Source organism: Trachypithecus francoisi, unplaced genomic scaffold (assembly GCF_009764315.1).
Source record: "Trachypithecus francoisi isolate TF-2019V2 unplaced genomic scaffold, Tfra_2.0 Lachesis_group1, whole genome shotgun sequence".
Taxonomy (NCBI): Eukaryota; Metazoa; Chordata; class Mammalia; order Primates; family Cercopithecidae; genus Trachypithecus; species Trachypithecus francoisi.
Genome location: NW_022681454.1, coordinates 46,014,011 through 46,019,380, shown reverse-complemented (window position 1 = coordinate 46,019,380; position 5,370 = coordinate 46,014,011). Strand labels below are relative to the sequence as shown.

General features: G+C 45.8%; 1 pseudogene; it reads right to left on the bottom strand.

Moving 5' to 3' along the window:
• Nucleotides 1–3,617: 3,617 nt before the first annotated feature.
• LOC117085352 lies at nt 3,618–5,125 on the bottom strand (annotated as a pseudogene).
• Nucleotides 5,126–5,370: the final 245 nt, after the last annotated feature.

The following is a 5,370-nucleotide window of genomic DNA, read 5'->3' as shown; positions in this document are numbered from 1 at the left end:
GCCAGGTGTGGTGGCGTGCGCCTGTAATTCTAGCTACTTGGGAGGCTGAGGCAGGAGAATCACTTGAACCTGGGAGGCGGAGGTTGCAGTGAGCTGAGATCGCACCATTGCCCTCCATCCTGGGCAACAGTGCAAGACTGTCTCAAAAAAAATTAAAAATTTAAAAATTAGAATGTTTTTAATGGCAGAATAGAAAAAGTAACAATCTTTTGCAAAACGGAAAAAGAAGGAAGACTTAGCGAAAGTGCTTAGATAGAAATGTGAAAATATCATCCCAAGGGACAGGGTGTGAATGACCTCTGTTGGCTGTAGCAGATTATTTGCTGGGACGTCATTGAATGCCACCTAAGAAGTGCAAAGTTGATCCTGGAAGAAACAGGATTTGAGGAGACTGTGTGTTGTGACATACCCAGATTTATGCTTAGAAAAAGAGAAATCGGCCGGGCGCGGTGGCTCAAGCCTGTAATCCCAGCACTTTGGGAGGCCGAGACGGGCGGATCACGAGGTCAGGAGATCGAGACCATCCTGGCTAACAAGGTGAAACCCCGTCTCTACTAAAAAAATACAAAAACACTAGCCAGGCGAGGTGGCTGGCGCCTGTAGTCCCAGCTACTCAGGAGGCTGAGGCAGGAGAATGGCGTAAACCCCGGAGGCGGAGCTTGCAGTAAGCTGAGATCCGGCCACTGCACTCCAGCCTGGGCGACAGAGCGAGACTCCATCTCAAAAAAAAAAAAAAAAAAAAGGAAAAAGAAAAAGGGAAATCAGTCCATGGCAAGACAAGAATGGTTTAGAGGACATAAAAGCTAGGGGCAGGAAGACAAGTTAGAAAGTTTTGTATGAAGCTGGGCACTGTGGCTCATGTCTGTAATCCCAGCACTTTCGGAGGCCAAGGTGGGCGGATCACGAGGTCAAGAGATCAAGACCATCCTGGTCAACATGGTGAAACCCCTTCTGTACTAAAACAACAACAACAACAACAACAACAACAACAAAAAATAGCTGAGCTTGGTGGCATGAACCTGTAGTCCCAGTTACTCAGGGGGATGAGGCAGGAGGATTGCTTGAGGAGGCGGAAGTTGCAGTGGGCCAAGATCACGCCACTGCACTCCAGCCTGGCAACAGAGTGAGACTGCATCTCAAAAACAAAAAAGAAAAGAAAAAAAGGAAGTTTTGCATGAATGAACCAAGTCAGAATTGAGGGCTGAAACCAAGAAATGGCCTTTGAGATGCAGGGAAACAGAATAGCTATGGGGTAATGGAGGCAGATGGCTTGGTGACAGGTTGGATATAAGCACTGTCAGGGATGGAGGAGACTTAGACTGGCTCTTTTTTGAATAGTGGTGAGATCCCAGACTTTTCATAGGAATTTCCCCTGCTTATTAGTTTTGTGGAATAAAATCAGATTGGCATAATTCCTCTCATCCTACACCCCCACTCTTGGGAATATCCAACACACAGATCAGACAGATCTCCTACCTCAAATTGTATTACTAGGCTTAATTAACATAAAAGGACTGCATCTTAATTTCATGACTGGTATATCGGACTGGAAATCCCCTGGAACTCTACCAAGTCCTTGGCCTTCTGAGCTCAGATGAAGATCTGGAAAGTTTGCTGAGGGTTTTTTCTTATTTCTTTGATGAGTTTTGCTGCTGCAGCGTGCCTTCCTGGTGTTCCAGGTGAGAATATTGAGTGCTCACAACGTGCCAGATATTTACTTACATTTTCTCTCTTTCTCTCTCTCTCTCTCTTTTCTTTTTTAGAGACATAGTTTTGCTCTGTGCCCAGGCTGGAGTGCAGTGGCACCATCATGGCTCACTGCAGCCTTGACCTCCTGGGCTCAAGCGATTCTCCCACCTCAGCTTTCCAAGCAGCTGGGACTACAGGCATGCACTATTATGCCTGGCTATTTAGAAAAATAAAAATTTGTTTTTCTGAGACAGAGTTTTGCTTTTTGTTGCCCAGGTTGGAGTGCAATGGTGTGATCTTGGCTCATTGCAACCTCTGCCTCCTGGGTTCAAGTGATTATCCTGCCTCAGCCTGCTGGGTAACTGGGATTACAGGCAAGTGCCACCATGCCTGGATTATTTATTTATTTATTTATTTATTTACTTACTTACTTACTTACTTACTTACTTTTTTGTATTTTTAGTAGAGACGGGGTTTCTCCATGTTGGTCAGGCTGGTCTCAAACTGCTGACCTCAGGTGATCTACCCACCTCAGCCTCCCAAAGTGCTGGGATTACAGGCATGAGCCACCCCACCCAGCCTTTTTTTCTTTTTTTTTTTTTTGGAACAGAGTCTCACTACATTGCCCTCGCTGGTCTTAAACTCCTGGACTCAAGTGATCCTCCTGCCTCGGCCTCCCAAAGTGTCGGAATTACAGCCATGAGCCACTGTGCCCAGCCCATTGTCTCTTTTTATTCTTATAATATCCCATTTGGAGGAACTGAGACTCAAAAATGTTAAGGAACCTGTTGCCTATATATCACCTAGCTACTAAATCCAAAGCTGGGATCAAACCCTCTCTTGGTCTGGACCCAAAGCTTGGTCCCTGAGTCACTGCAAGTTTCTGTGCTCTCACTCTAAGCAGCTGCACTTTCTGCCTCCCTGGAATTAATAGGTCTCCTGATAGTCAATGCCTGCCTATATCCATGAGCCAACAACTCTGCCTGCTCTCAAAATGATATTTAGAAACCAATATTTGGGTATGGTTTTGCTATTGCTATTGAGATGTCAATATTCTCAGGTCCTTTCAGGGGATTCAACTAACCAATGCTGTGTGTGTATATGTATACACATACATATGAGCATATAGATATGTATATGAGAACACACATAAATGTGTATGAATATGGATACGAAAACATATATGTAAATGTGTGTACATGTGTTTACATTTATATCAATCTTAATATATTAAAGACTATTAGGTCACTCCAGTACTTGCAATTCTAATCCGTCACCACAAGGTTCACTCTAGTTTTCGCTATTTCATTTTTTTTTTTCAAAACCACATTCAGTTTTTTTTATTTTTTATTTTTTTTATTTTATTTTTTTTTTTAGACGGAGTCTCACTCTGTCACCTAGGCTGGAGTGCAGTGGTGCGATCTCCGCTCACTGCAAGCTCCTCCTCCCGGATTCACACCATTCTCCTGCCTCAGCCTCCTGAGTAGCTGGAAATACAGGCGCCCGCCACCGCACCCGGCTAATTTTTTGTATTTTTAGTAGAGACGGGATTTCACCATGTTAGCCAGGATGGTCTCGATCTCCTGACCTCGTGATCCGCCCCCCTCGGCCTCCCAAAGTGCTGGGATTACAGACATGAGCCACCGCACCTGGCCTCAGTTTTTATTTAATTTTCCATTGGGCAATTTACATATCTGCCTCACCCTGTCTTTTAAGTTAGTGTGACAATTTTCCATAATAAACTACTTAAAGAGAAGCTTTGGTCAAGAAAGGAATGAAGTAGAAAAAAAAAAAGGGCACTGCTTTTAAAAAACCAACACTTTAACCAATTTTATATTCAAACAAAAACCACACGGTATTGGCGTGATATGTGTTCTCAGTGTTTCCTTGGGGCTGGCTTCCTCACCATCATGCCATGGCACAGCTGCGATCTTCCACAGTTTGTCCTGCTGGATGATGGAGGCTCCCTCATCTTCACATTATCCGGAGGTCCTGGATGGAAGACTCCAGGGTCTTGAAATCCCAAATTGTCATGGCTCCATCGATGCCAGTAGTGCAAACTTTGTGACATTCTTGCTTGTCCACCTCGAAGAGACTTGAGTGATGCTATTCGGATGGATAGGGGCGTCTCCAAGGTCGTGTCGCGGTCCTCAGTTGTCCGTGTTGTGGAAGTGTTCCATGGTAGACACGTTGCATGTTTCGGAACGTCTAACTTGGAGATGAAGGTCAGGCAGCCTTGGTCATCATAAAGAGCATTGGGCAGCAGTCATGGCCAACAGCCACCACGTTGTTCTCTGAGACAAATGAAACACTCAGTGCATACTGACTGGTTTTTCATCCACTTTTTTTTTTTTTAATTTATTTTTTGAGACGGAGTCTCGCTCTGTCACCCAGGCTGGAGTGCAGTGGCGCGATCTCGACTCACTGTGAACTCCGCCTCCAGGGTTCACGCCATTCTCCTGCCTCAGCCTCCCGAGTAGCCGTCATCCACTTCTTTAATGCAGGCAGAAAACAGTCTGCGTTTGAAGTCACATGGTCCTGCTGCCAGCAAAACGTTGTTGGGATGGCAATCCAAGCTGAGCACTGTGGAGCGAATTGGCTTTTAATGTGCTTGCTCACCCACCGGTCATTTTCAGACTCGAAGTAACAAACAGAAACGAATCGTGCTCCACTTTCCATAGCAAATTTGTTTTCTAGTGGGGACTACTTCACAAAAGTAGCTGCACAGTTAATTCTCAGGATCACCAGGGTTGGCTTCCAGACACCATCTTTCTGACTCCAGACATAGGCACTGTGGTCTGCCCGGCAAGTGATGATGCGGTCGCTCTTGGGAGCCCAGTCAATACCTGTTGATACGTCCGTTGCGCTCCTTGAGTTCATGGGCTTTCACCCACCGGCTCCCGTTCTTCTTCTTCCTTTTTTTTTGTTTTTTGTTTTTTGTTTTTTGACGGAGTCTGGCTTATTGTCCAGGCTGGAGTGCAGTGGCATGATCTCGGCTCACTGCAACCTCCATTTATCCGGTGCAAGCAATTCTCCTGTCTCAGCCTCCCGAGTAACTGGAATTACAGGCACACACCACCACGCCTGGCTAATTTTTGTATTTTTAGTAGAGATGGGGTTTCACCATCTTGGCCGGTCTGGTCTTTTACTCCTGACCCCGTGATCCACCCGCCGCGGCCTCCCAAAGTGCTGGGATTACAGGCGTGAGCCAGGGCGACCGGCTCCATTCTTCTGATAGATGTGCACTTAGTGATGATTGGAACTGAGGGCAATCTGGGTACGATCCTTGTTCCAGGCATGACAGGTGATTGGCTCTAATAAAAACTGATGCAGTGACATTATTCTTAGTGTTTTCAAAGGAGAGAAAGCTGGGGTCGGGGAAGTCCCGATGGGCTGGGAGTGGAGGATTTCCGGACTCTGGGCAGTCAATGCAAACAGGCTCGCCACGGGGACAGAGGACTAGTTTTTTCTATTTCTATACTTTAATCCCTTCTCTGACAGTGAGAAACCTGACCCTCATTATCTTTGACATATTAATTACCTGAATATATTAATCTTCCTGAATAAGACCAACCTCCCATCACCTTCTCCTTTCCCTCCCCATGCAGACATCCTCCTCACCTCATTGTATTCTGATATGCAATACCAGGCCACTGCAGGCTTGTGGGTGAAAGCCCTCCC